At 41.9% G+C, this 24,102-nt stretch overlaps 1 protein-coding gene across 3 annotated transcripts in view; it reads right to left on the bottom strand.

The window, feature by feature from the left end:
* Nucleotides 1-24,102, bottom strand: part of GTSF1 (gametocyte specific factor 1) — a 1,343,308-nt gene that overhangs the window by 367,451 nt on the left and 951,755 nt on the right. The gene's annotated exons all lie outside the window — the stretch shown is intronic.

Genomic DNA, 24,102 nt, shown 5'->3' on the forward strand with positions numbered 1-24,102 from the left:
ACACAGCATATTAGTAAATGTAAAACCTTATTAGGGCAGGTTGATAGTAAGGCATTATGCAAATTTATTACAATATTTAACTGGTATCTCAAAGAAAACCATGTGAAATATGACAAATGTTTATTGTGTGATTCAACAAAAACTGCATTTTGTGTATTATGTCATAAAAAAGTATTACATGATATTGCTAAAACAATAGACTGTGAAGACAGATCTGTTCATGATAAAGAATTAACTAAGGCTAAAGTGTTTCCATTATATTCAGATGTTAAACAGTTATGTCCTGTCACCACATGTGAGTCAAATCAGTTACTGACAAGACCTCTAGTACATTTTGGTACAAATAAATGTAGTAAACTTCTAAAAAAGAGACACAATGAGTTCAGGAAGTTTAGACAAGTTATACAAACATTTTTTCAAAAGTGCATAGGAGTTTCAGATTCAGGAGAACAGGTTCCTGAGACACATCAGGCAGACCATGAGGAGACTCAAACAACAGTTACAAGATGAAGAAAATAGATTAGCTGAACTGACAGAGACTAACTTCCTTCATACATTGGGAAAGAGTAGGAAACTACAGCTGATCTGTACAAAAGAAATATATTTTATAATATGTTTGTGTTTTGAAAATGGTTAAGCTTACATGGTAGGATGGTAAAATACAAATCATTCTCAAATGTTTAAAACTTCCATTCAATTAAAGCAAGATATTTATCAGTACTACAGTAAAGTAGAGCATATGACTGCCATTCTTAGCATAGTCAAAAGGTAAACAAAACTGTTCTAGTGTATAAAATTAAATACAAATAGATAAGAGTAAAAAGTTAAAGTCACAAGACTGACATGATTGTATAAAGATATACAGATACAAGACAGACATGCATGTATGTTATTTTCATCTAGAGTACATTTATATACAACACACAAGAATAACAGGCAGACAACAGCAAATATAAATAATGTAAATATATAAATGTGTTTGTTAAGCTAATATCTATTTATTTTTTTACATTTTTTTTTTATAATTGTATAGTAACACCACACCAAACAGTTAAAGTTCTGAATTTTAAAAAGAAATAAAATCACAGATGGTATTAGTCAAACAGTCTTTGTAAAATGAATGTCAGAACAGTTAAATAGTTAAATAAATAAATAAAAATACTGAAATCAAAAGTTAAAAAATATGTAAACTACTTTAGTTTGCATGGTTATGCAAATCACAAATATAATGCTAAGTGTTTTATAACAGCATTTTACTAACAGATAATTAAAGGAAAAATGCTAAAAAGGGTTAACTGAAATGTGAGCTCAGACCTTCCTAAACTGGATGAATAGTTACAGGAAATGTTGAAAAGATAAGATAAGAAACAAGACTGCCAGACAAGTGGCTTGAGTTTTTCTAAAAATTTGTTGTTATTAAAACATAATTGTTAAAATGTTCACATGCAACACTATTTGGTAATTATAATAAAACATCACAATTGTGCATATATGTCACTGATAAAAAATAATAAAAAAAAACCTTAGTTACATCAAGTATAGCCAACAGATGGGTTACAGTATACATACAGTTCACTACTAGTAGAAATAGACAGCAAAGGCAACAGAAAAGATGATCATATCAGACAAAGGTCTATAGTTTAATAACCTAATAAAGCAAATTTATAACCAAAGTGTTGGGCTGACATACATTCTATTCTCACACTATAAAGCAAATAAACAATACTGCAGTACTACAGGGGGAAGGGTACTTTATCAGTTTTACACACTGTGTGAGCAGTATGTGTTGCAAAAGGGTCTGAAATAAAGCTAAGAGCAGAAGTTCCTTCTTGACAATACTCTTTTAGGGGGGAAAGAAAAACAGGTATTAGTGCATTAGAAATATTGTTAAACAGATTAAACCTGATAGGATAAAATATTTTATAGCTGTCATTCTAGTTATTAAACACAGATTAAACCTGACAGGATAAGATATTTTACAAGTTGTTAATAGCTATCATAATGGTTATTGTATTGTTTAGTATTAAATTGTATTTACAACCTGTTAAACTGTAAAGTTATACAAGAGATAGTTTAAAAAAACAAGAGATGGCTTAAAATTGATAACAGCTATACAAGAGAGAGTAAAGATATGTAAAAAAACTGAACAAGATTGGACACTATTTTTAATATGTTTTTGGCAAGACAATGTTGGTATAAAAAAGCATGAATATTTTTAATTGCTGAGTATGTAGTTTAAAATAACAGGACATATGCATTTGGTGCCAATTCCACTAGATATTTCTAAAGAGACATAAACATTTTCCAAGATTTTGCTTAATATTAATGCTATTAAATTTGTAAGATTAGACTAAATTTACTTTATAGTCTTTGTATGTACAAATACAAGAATTTAGTACAAATTAAATTAATGTCTAGCAATGAATATGTGTGAAAAAACATGTTTTAAAAAATTGGGTTCAGGATAGCTGCTAAATTGTAATGCATGAATAGCAAACAGTCTGTGTAAATACATACTGAACAGAATGCATTGTAATAAGTTTAAAAGTAATTTGTCAAGTTGTAATATCACTGGTTTTACCCCAGTAAAATAATTGCTTTCAAATATTTACTATCTAAGCCCAGTTCAGTACTTTACCAAGATGTTAATGGGCAGTTCAAAGACATGACCACAATATATGGTTAAAATGACATTGAAACTGTATATTTTCAGTAGTGTATAAATGCTTGCAGTAGCACATGGTTTTTGTCTCTTATAGATATTAGTCTATCTCTAATCTTTTAATATAAAATAATCAATAAAAGTAAAGATTTAATTCAACAAGTTGCAAAGAGTTAATGAAACAGTTCTAAGTCATAAATTAAATTCTGTAATTGCAAAATAATAAATTAATCAAGTTAAACTAAAGCAGACACAGCTCATAACTGATAAAATATTTTCACAGAATGGTCTGCAAAAGAAAAAGTTGTTAAATACATTCAGTTTGTTAGTAATACTTTAATATCACTGTATTAACTATGGAAAATTGCATTTTGATTTGTTTTATCAAAAGACTATATAATGTGATAAAAAAATACATATCAGTATAAAATGTTTTGAGTATGTTTAAAAACAGAGGGAATTGTTAGATATTAAATATGCTGAAAGAAAAAGCTTGCTTAAATGCAGAAACAGAGTTTAGTAATATGTGATCAGCAACCATACTAAATGACTGTGGCTTAAAAAAATAAGGAACTTGCTTATGAGTGTATTACACACACACATCAAGAAAGCTGAACTTCTTACAGACATGACAAGAATGTAATCTGCTTTCACTGGACAACAGGACATGCTTTTCTAAGAAAGTTTAAAAATGTGCTTTTCTAATCCACAAGGCATTTTCTTGAAGACAGTTTACTTATCAGCATTTAAGACAGTTTACTTATCAGTATTTACAGAATCCACAAGGCATTTTCTTGAAGACAGTTTACTTATCATCATTTGGACAAGAACAGATGTGTTAGCATTTGCGTCATCAAGGCAGTATCTTTCCAAAACCTAGAGGGTGTGTGTTTAACTAAAATATGTGTAAAATGTCTGTATTAAATCTAGTTGTTAGGGGTATGGTAGGGACACATTTGGTGTTCTGAGGTAAATGTTCACATCATCTGTACTATATGAGAAGTAAAGTTGGAACAGTACTTTTAAGCTGCAACATTTGTCCGGGTTGGTTTATTATAAAAGTTATTGGTTACTGCTCTTAAAGTCAGATGCTGTATCAGTGTATATTCTGCAAGTTTCTGTATGCAACAGACTGTGAATGCAATTATAACCAGACTTTGATTCCAGCCAGCAAGACTGAGTGTCTTAAGAAGACTTCAAATCCCACAGCAGCAAGAGCAAGCAGTAAGAAGCAGTAAGCAGAGAGACCTCAATATATTTTTTCACCAGGCACTTTGTAAATACCTTGGGTGCAATAGATAAGCCAAAGGGCAGTGCAAAGAATTGGTAATGCATTAAGCCACCCTTGAATCTGTGGTATCTTCTGCAGGATTGTCTTATTGGGACATGCAGGTATGCCTCTTTTAAGTCTAATGTCACCAGCCAAGCATTCTTGCCCAGCATGGGCAGAAGCTGCTGCAAAGTCAGCATTTTGAATTTTGGAATGTCCAGGTATGTGTTCAAAATTGATAAATCCAGTATTGGCCGCCAGGCCCTTGTCCTTTCTGGGTACCAAGAACAGTCTTGAGTAAAAACCTTGTCCTTTTTCCTGTTCTGCTACTGGATGAATGGCCCCCATATCCATGAGGGATGTAACCTGTTTCTGTCCCCTGCCCATTGATTTTTGGGCAGATCTGGCCAACTGTTTGCCACTGGCAGAGTGTGGAAATGGAATCTGTATCCCTGTGATACTATGTTTAGTACCCACTTGTCCTGGATTATTAACTGCCAATTTTGAGCAAAAAGTGCTAATTTTCCCCCCGAGAGTGCTGTCAAAAGATAAATGTAGGCAGAGGGAAGTCATTGGGACTGTTTTCTGTAAGTTTGTGCTTTATCTCCCCCTGATTTGGAGGTAGATGTGCCTCCATTGCTTTGACCTGTACAAATCTTGCGCCTGGTATCTGGAACCCTTTGGGAGTCTGGATTTGCCCCTTTGAGCTCTGTCTGACACAGGAAAGGACCACTATTTTGTAGGCCAGTGTCTACTGAATCTTGGTGGCTGCACTTGTAAGAAGTCTTTAACAGTTTGCACAGACTTAGCTTTGTCTTCCATTTTCTTTAAAACCTCTTCTGTCTTAATACCAAACAAAGAATCATGCTGTAAAAGGTGCATCTAGCAATTCAGCTTCAACATGATCAGGCAAATTTTGTCCCTTTAACCAGGCATGCCTCCTGATCACAGATCCAGTAACTGTGGCCCTGCAGGAGGCCTCTAAGGAATCAAAACCACACTGCAAAGTATGCTTTCCAACTTGTTCAGCTGCATGCAATAATTCCTGCAATTCTTTATTTTATGCACATTCTGAAATCAACATTTTCTGTTTCAACAATCTCATAACATGTTGTTGGTACTTAAGCATGTGAAATTGACAGTTTAAGGCCCTAACTGCCAAAGTTGCAGATGTATAAACCTTTTTTCCCCCATCTCTCTAGTGCCCTTGAATCTCTGTCAGAGGGGGTAGGGGGTTTTGCTGTTGAGGCCTTAACTCCCTTTGGACCCTGTGAAATAGTTTCAGGGTCAGCAGCAGGATTTCTAAATAAAAATTTATGCGAGTCAGGGTCTCTGTAATACCTGTCAGGCTTACCTGGGAGCCGGAGGTAAGGAGTCAGGGGTCAAGATGGACTCCGAAAACACATCATCCACAATGTCTAAAACAGGGGGAATGGCTAAAGGCTTGTGCTGACTGAGGAGGAGGAAATCCCTGAGCCTCTTTTTTGATTCTGAGAAGTCTTGACTCTCCCAGTGAAAATGCTCCCTCAAAGTATGCAAGGTTTCTCTCCAAATGAATAATCCTCCGGAGGAGATGCAGATGGAATAGACTCCTCAGCATCATAATCCTCATGGGGAGGTACAGATAATTCCTGATCAGAAGAGGAATCAGAAGAAATAGAAACCTGATCTGAAGATTCATAATCAGTGTCTTGCCTAGGCCTCTTATCTGGAGGGGGACGGGTACCCCGATCAAGATAATAAGGTCTTCAGCCATTTTGATCATCTCTTTTTAAGGCATAGAGGCCTGTGCACATGGCTCAGGCATCAGTTTTTTAGTTTTAGAAGTTGTCTTTGCCTTTGGTTTGCAGCGGTCGTCGTTTTGATATATAAATGTTGAGGTCTGAATACACCCTCAGAAGCCGGTGCCTGCTCAGTGGCTCCAGAAACATCCGAGGGAGATACATCCGTCGGTCCAATACCTTGAGTATCTTGCGGCATGCCGGACTCCACATGGGTGTCGGTAGAGGTCTGCGACTCGAAGGTAGCAGGTATCAGGGGCTGTGAAAGCGCCTCACTGAGTACCGGCGAACCGGCGACTGGCTTAGGAAAAGCTTCATCGTTGGTTTTGGATCTAGACTGCCTTTCTCTGTCGTTTTCCTTGTTTTTTTTTATGTACTCCGGTAGTCGGATTGCTACCTGACGACATTTCTGGGTAGTTAAATCCGTTTCCAAAATACTTTGATGCAAAAATATACAGACACTTAACAGTGTGTTGGTTAAAACTAGCACAAAACCGACAGCCAGGCACGTTGTGATCAGGGCCTACGCAAGGAATACAGTATAAATGGAAATCCTTATGAGGTATTTGCTTCCCACAAGTAATACAATTATTAACTTTCTGTCATCGGTAAAAAGCAAGAAAAATGTTTCCCCAAAGGGGTACTTAGCTTTAGTGAAGACTTCGGTTCTGAAACTCAAACTCGAATATTTCAGTAGACGGCCGACCGTCACTTGCGAAATGCTTCTGCTTCGGGCACCGCACGGCAAGAAAGACTAAAGAAAATGGTGTCGGCTGCATATTTTATACCTCTGACGACTTGACGTCATGGAAGAGAAGACAGCAACCAACGCAGGACCCAAGACTTTGGAATTCAGGCCGACAGAGCAACCTGCCAGCAGATTACCCAAATGTAATGACTGCAACAGTGAAACACGAAGAACATCCACAGATGGCAACTTCTGACATGAAAAACGATCCCAGAATCACCTGTCAACATCTTTTCCCATCAGTCTTGCAATGCATTACTTCTTGCAAGTTTCAGTCACAAAGGTGTCTTTTAAGGCACGTTTAAAAACACTGACAAATAAACAGTTCGCTGAAAGCATTTCCACAGGTATCTGTTTTTATTGTCAGCATTGCTTCCTCATAGTTAATCATTTCTTCAGTAACACAGCAGCCCTGCCAATTGAAGCATGCCTGTGTAAAGCATGCAAAACAGGAAGAAGAGGAAAACAACCGTTTCTCTTCCTGAAAGTAAGCCACAGACATTAAATATCAGCTGACGTTATTTACCACACTTGTTTTCAGGCCATCAGAAATCTGGTTGCGATAATACTCAAGTACCCTTTCTTGTTGGTGCTTTATGAGACTATATCAGTATATGTTTAACTGATGAAAGACTAGGAAACCTGGCTATTGTTGGAATCAGAGCAGCCAAGCTGTCAATTTGAGGTCTGAAGGGAAGGATGGAGCATTCCCGATGCACGAATCAGAAGGTCCGGAACTACGTCCAGAATCCAAGGCTCCACCCAAAGATGAGGCCACAGGAAAGAGAACCAGATTTGATAAGGCCAATATGGGACGATGAGTATAAAGTTCTTTACTAAGCAACTGGCTTTCTACAGAACTTTAGGTATTAATGAAAAGGGAGGTAAAGTGTAGAGACGACCTGAGGGCCAATCGTGGACAAGTATATCCCTTGGTGACTCCCCCGGAGAGGGGATAAGGGCAAAGCAGCTGCTGCATTTGGCATTCATGGATGTCGCAAAAAGGTCGCAGCAAGGCTGGCCCCATTTGCAGAAAAACGTTTCCCCTACTTCCTGTTTTAGGGACCACTCGTGAGTCATCAGAATTGCTCTGCTGAGTTTATCTGCTATCACGTTGGATTTCCCCAAGATATGCATTGCTATCAGAAAATGTTGGGAGGCAGTCGCCCACTGCCATACTCTCTGGGCCTCTCGACAAAGGGGGTAAGATCTGGTTCCTCCCTGTTTATGTACCATACGACTGATATGTTGTCTATATTGCAATAGTTCCCAGCTAAAGAGAGTCTTGGAATGCTTGCAATGCCAGGAGCGCCACACTCATCTCTAGAACACTGATGTGCAAATGGGCCTCATGATCCTGCCAGGTGCCTTAGATAGTCTTTCCCAAATAATGCCACCCCCCCCCCCCCCGAAAAGAGTCCATGGTCAGAGTGTCAGATGGTTGGGGAAGCACAAAGGTTCGACCTAGCATCAAGTGAGTGGAGTAAAGCCACCAACCAGGTCTTTCCTGCAAGTGTCTTATTATCTTTTGAACATCGGTAATTCTTACATAGACCACTGGGAGGACAGTAGCCACTGAAGAATTCTCATGTGCAGTTTTGCTAATGGAACCAGAGTTATTGCTGCCACCATGGTCCCCAAGACATTCAGAACTATCCTTGCTTGAACCTTTTTCTTTGTGAGAAGAATTAAGATCTGCCTTCGTAGAACTTGAACTCTTTCGGGAGAGAGTTTGGTTATCCTATTTGTTGAATCCAAGTCTGCTCCTATAAATACTACTTCTTGAGAAGGCAGCAAGGCAGATTTCTCGAAGTGTACTGTAATTCCTAGGTGACAGCAGAGCTGCAAGGCGGTGTCTCCTGCTTTTATTAGTAGAAATCCAAAGGACTTCAGGTATACGGACTCCTCTGAAAGGATGATGGACTTCCAGCCGCCTCTGTTTCAGAACTTCTAAGATGTCTGCGAAGGAAACATCCTCAGAAGGCGACCGTGGGGACCCTTCAGCCTCACTTGTGGTCCATATCAGATGTAACGGACTCCTTTGGGGAGTCTAAATGCTTCCTCTTACATAACCTCTTCCAAGGGACCGCTTCAGAGGGGTAAATCTGGAGAAGTTTCAAAAGAATGGGGGGCATTCTGAGGCCTAGGATCAACACATCCCTGTGGATGCAAGGGTATAAAGGTGGACACCAGTGCCTTTGGGGGAAGAACGCCCAGAGAAGACCGCGGAACTGACTGTGGAGATGGCACTCCCCTCATCACCTCAAAAGGCCCCCGTTCCTGATTCGAGGAGATCCCTGGATCCGAAGAAGCCAAGGTAGCCCCTGGAACCATGAACGACAGCTAAAAGGCTGAAGTAGGAACCAAGCTCACCCAAGCAGATGCCCCAAGAGGCAAGATCGGATCCCACAACTGCCTCCCCAGACCCAACTGGAGAGCGTCAGCACCTAGACTCCTCAAATTCCGATGGGAGCCGAGGACGTGGGAGCAATGGTCATGGCCTACGATGCTGAAATAGGGCTCGCCTCCGAAGTTTCCACCAGTATCAGCTCCGGACATTCCGACTCCAAAACCAGAGCTAGGATCAGAGGAGGAATCTGAGCAGAAGGGGAGGATGCAGTCAGATCCGAATCACTTGGAGTTGAATCAGATAATAATTTGGCCAGTGCTAGAATCCTTAATAGCCTTTGTACCACTTGATTCACTTTGTCATCAGACAGGCTCCTGGAAGACCGAGTAGAGGGGACTGGAGATTTTGAAGGCAGCAGGATAGGAGACCTGAGGGTCGAAGAAAATTGCTCCAAAACCGAGGACTGGCTCAGACTTTCAACTTCATTTGGCGCTGAAACCTATAGTGCCGGTGCCAATGATTTTTCGGATCCTATGTGCTTTGGGTCAAGTGATGACATTTTTGCCAGTTTTTTAGGTGGCTTTGATGGAGCACTTGAAGGTGATAATTTTTCTGTCCCTTTGTCAGATTTTGAGGAAGGGCATTTTTGAGATTTGGAAGAACCCAGACCTTCTTGAATAGCCTCTGGGAAAGGAGTCAACAGTACTCTCAGAATAAGTTTGTTCTTCCTCTCCAGAAGAGCTCTACTGTTAAAAGAATGACAGATTGAGAGTTGTCCATCTCCAGGAGACTTGCTCTAACAGTAAGCACAGATTGTGTGCCTGTCCATTATCGACTTCACCACAATCCTCATTTCTTAAAACCTGACAGTTTAGAATCCTTAGAAGACATTATGCAGGGGAAAAAAATGTACATCTAAAAAACTTTTTAGATGACAACAAATGTTTTAAGGGGAAAAGCCCTCTAACTGAAAAGGGCTAAGTGGGGGAGAGTTCTTTGATTTAAATTAACTGTCTAGCAGAAATAACAGAATTTAAGTAAAGAAATACGAGAAAATAGGAGTCCTCTAACTTAGACTATAAAGGATTACAGAAGGCCAAATGAAAGACGACTGCCAATCAGCAGAAAAAACACACAAAGGAAGCAGGATATAATAATTAGCACGACAAACAAAACTAGAATAACAAAAAAAAAAGCAAAGTTATCACAGTGAAAGCTAAATAAAGCTTATACTTAAGCCAGAGCTTGCACAGTGAACACCAGATCTTGTTTAGCGGTAAACAAGATCTGAGGGACGTTCCTGGGGCATGCTGGGATAGAGTTTAGCCATGAGCTGGTGGAAGACCTCGAGCTTGTGTATAAGGCAGAGTTGGATACGAGGATTGGATCAGAACCCATCCTGGTAAAAATGGAGGCAAGATCGGAAAACAACATCTATCATTTGAAGTAGAAAGGGATGATGATGATGATGATGATGAAGTGTGTGTGTCTTGTGTGGGTCAAAAAATATGGAATGAATGGGATTTTGGGTGCAGATCCTCAAGACTAGTCATACAGAATATTATATTCATAAAGTAGAAGCAAGTTTATTAAGAACCAAGTCAGCATAGGAATGGAGAAAGGGGATTCTGCCGAAAGGAATGACTAATTTGGAGTACAGAGAAATGGCAAGAAGGGGCTGGAATTTACTGAAGGAAGCTGTCAAAGGAAGCAGGGTATTAGGAACAAATGAGAGGGGTAAAAGTAATGGAACGGGAAGAGGCCAGAATGGCATCTGGATTGCAGACTACAGATTGTCTTTTTTATCGGAGATTAATATCAGAGTATAGACAGAGAAAGGGATAGCAGAATCCCAAATGAAGGACCTGTACTGGTTAAGTTTTAACTGAATCCAGAAAAGAAGCTGCTGTTAGAAACAGATATTTAGTAGGACCTAAAACGTACTGCATGATAACTATAGGAATCAATCAGAAGAGATCAGAAAAGATTGGGAAGTAAGATTGGATAAGCAATTCACAAAGAATCAAACATGCAACAAACTCCAAGATTTAGGATTTGTGTCTAGAAGTGCTTGCATACCTCAGGCAGAATCCAAAGAACTTTTTCCTCAGGTAGAGGGTAAATGGTGTAAATGGGGAAGAAAGAGGTACCTGGGACACAGGTTCTCAGACTTAAAAAATTCCCTATAAAGTACTGTCTCAGGAATACCCCAGATAAGGGTTTCTTTCAAGTTGTGGGATAAAGAGGACATCTCATTTATAATGATCTCTTAGGACTGCACCAATAGGAGGGTTATCCTCTAGAATAGTGTTCGGGTATGACAGCATCTTTCTGCAAGGCTTCAGCCAACAAAATAGTAAAGACTTTGGGCTCCGAGGGAAGCAAAAAAGGCAATAATTGAAGTGATACAGTGACCAAATAAGCAAGAGGATTCTCCCATGTGTCACTTCAATATCTGACTTTTTGTACAATCACCACAATAACGAACAACACTATTTGGGTGCCTAGTGGAAGCAAAGACATAATACCATGCAAGATGGCAGTCTAGAACTAGATATACAGGTTGAAGCTGCTGAGTTCTAGAAAATGGAGCAGTTTGTCCAATCTTGTAGGAGATCCAGAAAGTCTACAGCTACTCGAGTGGCACTGTCTGGGCCTATCTCAGTAATGCTGATGACATGGAGTGATCTTAAGATGATCATGGGCAGAATACCATTTATTTCCTGCAACGGAGACCCCACCAAAGGCAAACCCAACCAGGGTTAAGACTACTTTGTACCCATCAAAGGAGCTAACACACGAGTAACTTTGCCAAACCTGACTTGATAAAATTATATAGCATTTACAGATATTCCTTGGACACCAAAGAGGCCTTTGCCTCTTCTTTGGGGAGTCATTATCTCTCAGTGGGGGAGTGGAAATTAATGGACTGGAATTGGAAGTCCGTTGCAAAGCTGAGGGCCTACTTTCTGAGGAGTTCACTAGTCAGGTCCTGGCAGGCTAGCCAAAAAGCTCAGCTCCCACAAAAAGGGCATTCAGGAGTACTGCTCCTGAGCATCTTGATGAGGAAAGCCAATCTCAGACACGCCACCTGGCATAAGCACACACATCAACACGCTGCCTAGCTAACACATTCTTAATGCTAAAACCCAATACTACCTTGAGGAGGTTTAGGTATGGACCCACCCTTCTGTATGTTTTTTCCCTGTAGCTACGCCTGGGGCTGTGAAGAGGACCCTTCACCTAGCCTCCATAAAAAGAGTTCTTAACCACCTCCATTTGTGCAATGTGGGATAAATGATTTTTAAATCACTGACAAAAAGTAGCCAGGCAGAAGGTATGGCAATTGTGGCAGTTAATACCAAGCTCCAGACAGCAAAGACGGTGCAAAATTGCAGGCCCTGGCTGCTGATTTCTGATTGGCACATGGACAATTATAATGCATAGGCATGCAAACATACACTTTTACCAACAATGCTTGAAATCTTTACTGTGACTGGCAAAAATGAATTAAAAATATCTGCAGAAGGTCCACAAATTGTCTGTGCTTTATATTACAGTGATCCCTAGTCAAGTGCAAGGATGATGCAAAAATGGGATTTTATTGAAAAAAAAAATGCCAAATTTTAACCCACAGAGTAGTAATATATAAATGACAACTGAGCAAGAGTTATAATGGACAGTTACGAAACCAGAAAATAAAATACATGTTCATATCTTAACAGTGTGACCTGTGACAGCCCCCTCCTTTTATGACTGAAATGAAGCTTTAAGCAATCAGGTGTGTGCGCGCAAGCATGTGTGTATACACATCTTTTACTGGCACAACAGGTGCCATATCCCACATAAGAAAAGGGCACCTAATCCCTGAACACACTTCCCTGTATATCAAGAAAAACAGATAAGGGAATCAAATCCAGAAACTCTACTATAAATAAGAAAACAGATCAGACAGAAAAGAGTAACTAGGAGTTTTGCTGCACCCCTCACTACTGATTTAGCTACTCTCTCAAAGGTTACAAGACCCTCAGGCAAAAGGCTAGTCCCTTTCCACATACTATAGAATCTCTGACCTGAAATCAACTGCAGGACCCTGACTGACCTTTTGATATAAAGTTTCCAGTTAAAACAGGATGATAAACTCCCCAAAAAAGACTGAACTGTCCACCTTTATTCGTCACCAACGTATGGGTTCAGTCCCAGTCCTTCAGAACAGACTTGGCCACATCTATAAGTCGTGGATTCGAAAACTCTGAAGCACGTCCCTTACCCATAATGCTTAGGATAGATTACCTCAGACTGAATTTGCTGAAAAGAGAAAGAAAATATTTTAAAAATATATGAAAGGAGACCATATCTGGAGTAACAATATATTCCATAGGAAAAATCTCAGTTGAATGACCATTCTTCCAGGAAATCTGGCAGGGTGAATGAGAGCAGGGAGTTGATGATGAATGAAGATGGACAACTCAGATGGAATGTTATGGTAAGATATAACTTCTTTATCTGAAGCTGTCAATCTTCATTCTGTCATCAATGTGTGGAACAGAGTCCCCAGCTACTTAATCCTGTGTGGACTCTAGGAAGGATATTCATAAGCACCACTGAACCAAATGATGCTCTTCCCCTTGAGACCAGATCTAACTTGTAATGAGTAAAACAGGTATGGGGAGACACCCAAGTTGCAGCTGCAGTTATCATCCATGGATGTTCTCTACTGAAGACAGCAGAAGTAGCTACCGCTCTAGTTTAATGTGCTTCTGGGGGTATAGGCAAGGAAATATCAATCATTATATAAACAAATGAGATACAGTCCCAAATCCTCTTAGCTAGGGTTACTTTGTTCACAGGTTGTCCTAATTATGTGAAAAGGAAATAACAGCTGGCCAGATTTCCTGATACCCTTAGTCCTGTCAAGGTAGAATCTTAGTCGTCTATGAACATCTAACAGATGTAAGGAGTACTCACCCTGGTTAGAGAAATATAGGAAAAACACCGGAAGGTTGATGCATTGATTAAGGTTTGTTTTCAAAACTACCTCAGGTAGAAAGGATGGGTTGGTTCTGACAGAGGCTCTATCCGTGTGAAAAATCAAATATGTTGGTCTAGACGAAAGTGCTTGAATTTCCGAAATTCATATAACCGAGGTGATGGCTACCAAAAAGATAGTTTTCCAGGATACAAACTTCAGAGTACACCTAGAGGCTGGTTGAAAAGGGGATTGCGTCAGAGCTTGCAGCATAAGGTCTCAAGGAGTAGGATTCTTGTAAAGGAGTTTTAGGAGTGCACCTTTCAAAAAGGTTTTTACAAAGCCTGTGTAAAGCCACTGATGAGGCATGGAAACCACTGTGGAAATTAGAAATGGCTGCCAGTTGGACTAATTCTACAAGTGTAAGCGCCTTCATTTAAAATAGAAGTTAGAAAATTAATTCTGTGAATTGGTGCTGAAAAAGGATCAAAGTGATGCAGAGAGGTCCAATAAAAAATCTTTTCCATTTACTTGTGTAAAGTGTGTGTGTAGATGGGTTGTGAGATAACAAAAGTATGCGTTTGAATGGGGAAGTCAGCATATCATGCCTGGCCACTAATGGAACTGGTGAAACCAAGCCATCAGCTTGAGAGTTGTAATGTCTGGGTAACTGATGCCTGTCAGGTGTGACAGGAGGTCTGGAGGTGGATCCAGAATTCAAAGTTGTTTTATCAGATGAGGCCAAAGGAAGAGGCGCCAAATTTGCTGAGGCAAAGGGGAGCAATGAGGATGACTTCGCTCTTCAACTTGGTTGCTTTCTGTAGGAATCTGGGAATTAGTGGGGTCAGTGGAAAGGTGTAAAAGGAGATCAGGTGGCCAACTGTGAAGAGCATCCCTCTGCAATGCCCCCTCTGGGGGGATGAGGGCAAAGTAGCTGTTACAGGGAAGGCAAAAATGTTGCAGCAAGGCTGGCCCCATGTGCAGAATATCCTTTCCGAAACTTTTGGACTGAGGGACCATTCGGGAGGTACAAGAATGCACCTGCTCAATTTGTCTATCATCACATTTGACTTCCCTGTAATATGCGCTGCAATCAGAAAGCTGGTGGACTAGATCACCCACTGCCACACTTTGAGGGCTTCTCAGCATAAGGGGTACACAATCTGGTTCCCCTTTGTTTGCTGATGTACCAGACCAATGACATGTCTGCATCTCAATTCTCCCTAGAGGTAGACTGTCCTGGAATGCTTGCAATGCTAATAGCACTGCTCTCATCTCTAGAATACCGATGTGCAGATTGGCCTCTGTTGGGACCATGTGCCTTAGACTGCCTTTCCCTGGCCATACCCCACCCAGCCAAGCTGTGAGCGTCCGTGGTCACTGTAGCCTTGGGCTGAGGGGGAATGAAGGGGCACCCTTGCAGGACTTTTTGAATAAATCCACTACAGGAGATGCTTGTGTTGCTGATTAAGATTAGCACTGACATGGGATGCTGAAGGATGGACCATTGTGCTGCAAGAAGCCACTGTAAAATTCTCATGTGGAGCCTAGCTAGGGGAACAAGAGTTATGGCAGCCACCACTGCTCCTAATGCTTGAAGTACCAGCTGTGCTGGAACTCTGCTTCGTAGTAATAATGTATGGACTTGAGTTTGGAAAGTTTCCAGTCTAAACACGGAAGGTGAGGCAGTACAGGTTCTTGTGTCCAACAAAGCTCCTATAAAAGTTAGATTTTGTGTCGGTTCCAGTGAGGACTTTTTGAAGTTGACTGTGATGCTTAGATGATCACATACTTGCAAGACTTTCTACGAGCCAGTCATTTAAGTAAGGAAATGCCCAGAATCCTTGCAGTCTTAAGTAAGCTGCTACTACTACCATGCATTTGGTGAACATCTTAGGGGCTTGTGGTGAGACCAAAGGACAGAACTCTGAACTGGTAATGACTAGCCCCCAGCCGGAAGTAAAGTAATCTTCTGAAAGGCCTGCCCATCTAGATTTATGTGGTAGCATGCTTCCTGAAGCTAGAGAGTACATCCAGTCGTCCTTTCCTAAAAACGAAAAAAAATGGACTGAGCCGTGACCATCTGGAATTTGATTTTTCGAACAGATTTGTTCAGCTTGCTGAGATCCAAAACTGGTCTCCAGTCCCGTTTTTTTAGCATCAAGAATCTTGAGTAAAAACCAGATTCTATTTGATCTGGTGGGACTTACTGAATGACTTTTCTAGCAGCCTATTTGAATGGCTGCTTGTTTCCTCTAACTGAGCAGAACATTGGGGAATTTCTTTGAATAAGGAGGAAGAAGGGCAAAGTTAAATGATTCCCTGCACCCAAGTATTGGTGGTGATTTCTTGCCATGCTCTTAGGTGCAGGGATAAGCAACCCCTGACTGCCTCCAGAGGTGGACAATCAGGTCTCTGTTCAGAAGCGCTGGAAGGGCTTCTCAAAGAAGGAATCCCAGAAACCCTGGTTCTGCAGGCCACCTCTGCTGCAAGGGCGACTTCTTCTATTACTGTTCCCCCCTCTGCTTCTAGGGAAACAGTCACCAGGTGTATTCTGGGAAGACCCTTTGGATTTTCTGTACCACATTTTGCCTGTTCCTCAGTGGTTCCTAGACAGGAACCTCTGAGGAGTGGAAAAACGTACTCCTATGGCAGAGATTGTTTTCCCATCTTTCTCACACCTAGTTAAAGTATCTCTAACAGTTAGGCCAAAAAGGAATGAGTTGTCAAGAGATGCACTGACAAACAGACTTCAAGGGCCATGCAAAATCATACAAATGCATCCAGGCATCCTTATGTAAATACCTGAAACCACTGCTCTAATAGTTCCTTCAGCTGCATGTGAAATGAGCCTCATGGAGGAATTAGAAATGCAGGTCAGGTTAGCTAACAGAGGTGACTGACTCTCAAACCTCCTTCCTCCTCCTCTGAAAGAGCTTCTGACAGGTCCTTAATCAGATCTCTCTGCAAACAAAGTGTGACAGGTAATTCAAAGACTGCAGAGCCAAGGTCAATGAAGCATAAACTTGCTTCCTAAATCTACCCATCATCAGTGACTCATTCTTGTGGAGAAGGATCGAGGAACATTCCTCTGCTAGTTTATTTGCAGTGGCCGCCGCTACCACCATGGCACCTATGGGAACTCTGTCTGGAAGGGCTTATCCTCCAGGGCTGTAATACTTTTGCCTGGTCTCTTGAGGATTGGATCAGTGGTGTCAGAGGCCTTCCACACCTCAGAGGTCAACTCAATGAGCTTGTCGGATGGTGGAGACACCCAGGAAGTAGATGTGGGGGTACCAAAAGCTGGCAGGTACACAGATTCCTCGTTTGAAGGACTTCCAACCACCTCTCCAAAGGAAACAGTCAGGAAGTGACCGGGGGGACCCTTCACTCTCATCGAAATCCATGTCTTCTGTGATGGACTCCTCTGTTTAGTAAGTGTTTCCTCTTACAGAATTTCTTCTGAGAGACCTCCTCAGGGGAATGCCAGGGGTGGTTTTGGAAAAGGGGGTACCCTGCTGGGTAACCTGAGGCTAGAGTATCCACTGACCCTGTGGAGGGGCTGGATGATGCTCTGGGCCCGAAAGAGTCTGGGATGGAGGTTCCAAGGAGGAAGGAACCAACCTGGATCTAGAAGCAAACAATGCTCACTTCATGGCCTCGAAGGCTGACTCAAAGGACAAGTGGGTCACACTGGAACAGAAAGGGCAGACCTCGGTGCCAAAGTCCCTTCCTGCACCAATGAGGTCTTCCTAGAGACCAAAGTAAGATTTGAACTTGTCAGTGCAGATTCTCAGAGATGCTGAGATAGCTCCGATAAAAAAAAAAAAAAAAAAAGGATTAGAACTCAACACCTCGGAACAGGGAGGCAAGCTACAACTCCAAGAGGACTCCAGTTCTGATGCAACCGAAAAGCTCAGGGTAACTGTCCATTCCAAAGTAAAGAGTATGTTTGAAACAGATGAGGCTGGCTCCAGAAAACTAGGAACTTGCCTGGCAAGCCTTTGGCCCAAGTATTTTCATCACCAACCTCTCCCCATGTTCTTTGGTTAGACTCCTGGAAAAATGGACTAAGACCATTGAGGGGGACTTTGGTCTGTCCAAGAAAGGAGATAGTGGCCTGTCAGCAAAAGGGTCAACTGAATGGGAAAACTGAGCCCTAGCTAGTGGAGTAAAGGAAGATGACAAATGTTCCAGTACTGACGAAGATGTCAGAACCGAGGGAGCAGACACTGGTTCCAAATGCCTCAGGGTTGATGCCTTAGAAGTCGGCTCCAATGTCTTTTTCTTTTTTTTGGACTTGGTGCTGAGGAAGTGCTTGGAACTGAGGCAGAGAGTTTCTTAGTCTCCAAAGATATACAGGAGGAGAAAGCAGCAGATGTTTGTTCAGATTTTTGTTTAGTCTTGTCCTGAACCGGAGATCCAGATATGGCCTCCCCAAAAGAAGAGGGAAGCAAGCCTTTCAGGATGAGCTTGTTCTCTCTCTCTCTACCAACATTCAGTGACTGAAAGAGTGGCAGATAGAGCAGTCCTCTTGCAAATGTAAGGAACTTGGGCAGTATACACATAATGGATGCTGGTCCAAAATGGAATTTTATGACCACATTCCATACTTTTTTTAAAGCCAGTCAGAGCCTTCGCTTATCTACCTTTTCAATGAGAAGTTAAGGATGGCAACACACACAAATTCATATGGATAAGAAACTACCACACACTAAAAAGACCAACATGGAGAAAAGAATAGAAAAGGGGCTTTTTTTTTTTTTTTTTTTTTTTAAAGCGAAAAGAATTACCGCAATGGTAATAAGACTTATCGAGTGATAAGGGGTACCACCAGTGTTAAGTAAGAGCTACCTAATGGTAGATGGAAAGGGAAGGATAAAGGAAAGAATGGAAATTTTTACCTAAAAATAACAGCTGAAATATATTTAGAAGGTGCAACAGACAAAGAAAAGGTTACAACTAGGTTTAGAAGTGAGAAATATAGAAATTATTTGACTTAACTGGTAAGGCTTGAGAGAGACGGACAACCACTTCTGAAGGTGAAAGCGGTAAATGAGATCTGAGTTAATCCAAGCATTATGGGTAAGGGAAGTGCAAGAAGTTTTGGAATCCACGAGCTACAGAAGTGGCCAAGTCTGTTCGAAATACTGGAATTGAACCCACATGTTGATGACAGAATGAAGAATGGCATCTTCAGATCAGGCTATTTAAAAGGGTTTATAATGGACTTGGTTTCAAGAGACTCCACTAGAAGCTGTTGGAAGGAAGATTGATTTAGCTGCGAGCAAGTGTGATGCAAAAAGCGGGATCATTCATTAAACAACTGACTCATTTAGCAGCTGTTATACAGGACATCCAGGACCCTTTTCAGTAGCCCTACAACTGGAAGAATTTATACCAAGTAAATTCCCAAGCTGGCAGGAGCATGAGGACAGCAAAAAAACAAAGGAAGAAGTTATGTACTCACCATAACGTTCCATGTGAGTTGTCCCTCTCACCTTCAATTCTGTACTTGGGTTCAGAACCGATCCTAACATGGCTGTTTCCAAAAGCTTGAGGTATCCAAACAGCTCATGGCTTACTTCATATCCCATGATGCTCTAGGTTGGGACATTCCCATCTTGTTTGCTGGTATACTAATATGCATATGTAAGAATTCTCCATTAGATTATAAGTTAAGACGAGGGTCAGAGAATATCGGATACCAATTAACAACCTCTCGATCCTCCAGGAGTTAAAAGGATGGGGGTAGGAGGGGAGGGAAGCAAGAATGAAGGCAAGATGGACAACTCACATGTAACGTTATGGTGAGTACATAACTTCTTTATGTGAAGTTGTTCTATCTCACCTTCATTCTGTACTTGTGGGACAACGTCCCTAGCACAATCTTTCTTAGGTGGCTCATGGGAGAACATTCTTCAGAACAGTGGACCCAAAGGAGGCCCTGTCCCTGGAGGACAAATCCACTTTGTAATGAATGATAAAGGTATGAAGCCTTATCCATGTTGCTGCCGCACAAATGGTATCAACTGGCAATTTTGTACAAAAGGCAGAAGAGGTCGAAATAACCCTGGTAGAATGAGTTCTTACTTTGTCTGAAAGCTGCTTGTTCACTGACTGATAAAAGGAGATGCAATCTGACAACCACCTGAACAGAGTGGTTTTTGCTAATGAAGCTCCTTTCTTGCAGTCTGAAAAGGATACAAACAATTGATCAGTTTTTCTAAAGTTCTCCATTCTGTGTAAAAAGAAACATAATTGTCTATGGTACATCAAGTTGGTGTAACATTCTGCCTTATTGCCATATTTGGGGAAAAAACCTGGTAGTTCTACAGACTGACTTAAGTGATTCTGAGCATACTTTTGGTAGAAAGGATGGGTTTGTGTGAAATGAGATTCTGTCACTGTGAAACAGCATATATGGAGGTTTGATATCTAATGTTTGTAATTCTGAAACCCTCCTAGCTTAAGTGAAAGCCACTAAAAATTGTCCTCCAGGTTAGGACTTGAAGTCACAGGATGATGCAGGTTCGAAGGGGGGAAGAATTAAATGGGATACTATGAAATTTAGGTTACATGGAGGTAGAGGTGATTTCATGGGTGGTCTTAACAGGTTAGTACCTCTCTAGAAAGCTTTACAAAGTCTGTGGGACATAACACTGGGTCCCCCTCCTCCAAAATGAAAATTAGAAATTACAGCTAACTGTACTCTAATAGTAGCTGCAGCTGCTCCCTCATTAAAAAGTTTTTCCAAAAATTCCAGCATTGAAGATATAGATGCAGAGAAAGGGCCAATATGATTTTTTTAAGGCCCAGGAGAAAAATCTTTTCCATTTGCTGAGATATAATATTTTTGTAGAAGCTTTGTGAGAAGAAGTCGGGATATGTTGCACAGAGGTTGAAAGGTTAGGTAGCCTGGCTATGTTTGGAATTGGAGCAGCCAAGCTGTCAACTTGAGGGTCTGAAGAGATGGATGGTGCATTCCGGACGGATGGGTCAGAAGATCCATGACTGGGTCCAAATTCCAAGGCTCCTCCTAAAGATGAGGCTGGAAGAAGGGGAACCAAATATGACTATGCCAGTAAGAGGCTAAGTATCAAGTCCCTTCCCAATGCGCTGGCTTTCTGAAGAACTCTGGGTATCGGTGGAAAAGGAGGGAAAGCATAAAGAAGACCCGGGGGCCAATTGTGTACAAGTGCATCCCTTGGGGATCCCCCAGAGGGGGGGGATTAGGGCAAGGTAGCTGCTGCATTTGGTGTTTATGGATGTGGCAAAAAGATCGCAAGGCTGGCCCCATTTTTGGAAAATTATTTCTGCTATGTCTTGTTTCAGGACCACTCATGAGGCATCAGTATTGCTCTGCTGAGTTGGTCTGCTATCACTTTGGATTTCCCCGGGATATGAGTTGCCATCAGAAAGCACTGGGGGGAGGTTGCCCACTGCCATATTCTCAGGGCCTCTCAACAAAGGAGGTAGGCTCTAGTTCCTTCTTGTTTATGTACCATACCAATGCCATTGTCCATCTGGCTCGCAATCGTTCCTAGTGGAAGAGTGTCTTGGAATGCCTGCAACACAAGAATACCACTCTGATCTCTAGGACATTGATGTGCAGGTGGACCTCGTGATCCTGCCAAGTGCCTTGGACTGTTCTTCCCTTATAATGCTCCCCACACCCTATCTGGGAAGCATCCGTGATCACTTTGGCAAACGGTTGTGGAAGAACTAAAGGTCAACCTAGAGTCACTTCATTGGAGTGAAGCCACCAGCAAAGGGCCCTTCGGCAAGATTCTGTCAACAATCTAGCATGACATCGAAAGTTCCTGCACTGACCACTGAGTGAACAGCAGCCACTATAGAATTCTCATGTGCAGCCTCACTAAAGGAATTACATTTACTGCTGCTGCCATGGTGCCTAGTACTTTTAGAACCATCTTTGCTTGAGTCTTCCTACTGAAAAAAAAGGTCTAGAACCTGTGTTCAAAGGGCCTGTACTCTCTCCGTTGGAAGCTTTACCATCATTGTTGTAGTGTTTACATCTGCTCCTATAAAAACAATATGTTGAGATGGCAATAAGGAAGATTTTTCGTAGTTTATTGTGATCCCTAGACAAGAACAAGGTGTCAGAGTGGTGTCTCTTGCTTCGGTTAGAAGATGCTTGGTGGTGGTGGTGGTGGTGGTGAAGAACCAGTCATCTAGACATGGAAACACTCAGAATCCTAAACATCTCAAGAGAGCCGTAACTAGTGCCATACATTTGGTGAACACTCTGGGGGCTATAGTGAGACCAAAGGGCAGAGCTCAAAACTGGTAGTGACTGGCTCTCAGCCAAAAGCACAGATGACTCCTGGATGGTCAGTCCATTTTTATGTAGTAGCACGCATCCTGGAGGTCTACAGAGCACATCCAATTGCCTTTTCCCAGAAAGGGAAGTATTGAATGCACTGTTAACCATCTTGTTTACAGATTTGTTCAGTCTGCTGAGATCCAGTACGGGTATCCAGTCCCCTTTTTTCTTCAGAACTAAAAAGAGCCTTGAGTAAGTCCTGGATCCTATCTGGTCTGCGGGGACCAGTTAGATGACTTTTTTCTAGCAACTTCTGCATTTCTAGGGTTGCTTGCTTCCTGTGACTAGGTGGAACATCCGGAATGTTTTTTATGCATGGGGCAGGAATAGAAAAGGGTATGAAGTAACCTCTGGATATGATGCTTTGTACCAACCTGCCTTATTTACAGCCAGGCATCTGGGTATAAAGATAACTGAACCCCGGACTGCCTCCAGAGAAGGACAGACAGGCCTCCTTTCAGGAGTGCTGAAAGGGCTTACCAAAGAAGGATTCTCTGTCTCCCTGGTTCTGTGGACCCCTTCTGCTGCGTGGCCGGCGTCTTCCATTATTGCTTCCCCCTTTGCCCCTGGGGGAAGGCTCACCATGAGTGTTTTGAAAAGCTCTCTGGGATTTTAGAAACCACATTTTCCCTCCCTTGTGACCTTTAGAATAAATTCTAGAATGTGTGGAGAAATACTCTCCGTTGGCAGAGAGACTTTTTCTTTCCTGTTCACACCTGGTTAGTCGGTCTTTGACTTTAGGCCCAAACAAGGATGAGCCGAAAGGGGCTTTAACAAAGGATGACTTGAAGGGTTCCACAAAGTTACACAAGCACATCCAGGAAAGTCTCCTAAGGGCAATTCCTGAACCTGCTAACCTACTCGCTTCATTGGCTGCATAAGAAACAAGCCTCATGGATGAGTTTACTACTGAATTTAAGGTAGAGAGCTGGGAGGTCACTATCTGATACCCCGCAGCTACTGAATCCTGGAAAGCATCTCCAAGCTCCTTCAGATCTCTCTGTAATCTGGTAAAATGTGTAAGATAATTCAGGGAGCAGTGTGTAAACGTAGTTGAAGAAAACATGCGCTTCCCATATCTGTCCATCGTACGTGACTCTGCTCAGGGGATGGACAGAAGTGGACATCTCTGACAACTCTTTCTTGGTGGCCGCCTCCGCCAACATAGCATCTACCAGAACACCTTTAGTAAGAAATGTTTCGTCTTCGACAGATGTAATAAATTTATTTGGCCTCCAGGGAAGAAGCTCCACTGAATCTGGAGATTCACACACCTTTCAACAAACTAAATTGATAAGTTCATTGAAAGGCGGAGTCACCCAAGTGGCGGAAGGGAGAGACCCAAAAGCCTTCAGGTAGACAGACTCCTCATCGGAAGGGGTGAGGGGCTTGCAAGCTGCCTCGCTGCTTAAGGATTTCTGGGATGTCTGCAAATGAGAAATCCTCAGAGGGTGACCATGGGGACCCTTCTGACTCATCGAGGTCTGTGTCAGATGTGACAGACTCCTCCGGGAGTCCAAATGCTTCCTCTTACGTAATCTCTTGGGAGGGAGCTCTTCAGAAGGGCATTCTGGAGAGGTTTCGAAAGAGATGGGTTCACCCACTGGGGCATCTAGAGGCTTTTGATATCAATGTCTGAGTGAAATCGGTTTGTGCTGAGATAGACACTGGCACCTTCTGGAGAGGAATCCTACAAGCAAGCCACCTGGAAATCTCACAAATCTACCTGCATCAGAGCCAGTAATCACTCATCTGGTGGATGGATGATGCCTGCAAATTCGGACACACCCTCCCAAGTCAGCTGTTAATGGCTCATATCTTCACGGCTTTCGGCAGACACTTAAATGGAGGAAGGGTGTGAACTCAAGCCTGTGCTAGTCAAAAACAAAGCTACCACATGTGGACACAGGCCATCAAGAGGACATACTAGCCCAAGAGTGAGTGTCGGTACAAAGTCTTGCCTCCACCAGTTTCA

Source organism: Protopterus annectens, chromosome 9.part0 (assembly GCF_019279795.1).
Source record: "Protopterus annectens isolate FY-2018-M chromosome 9.part0, PAN1.0, whole genome shotgun sequence".
NCBI classification, from domain to species: Eukaryota; Metazoa; Chordata; order Ceratodontiformes; family Protopteridae; genus Protopterus; species Protopterus annectens.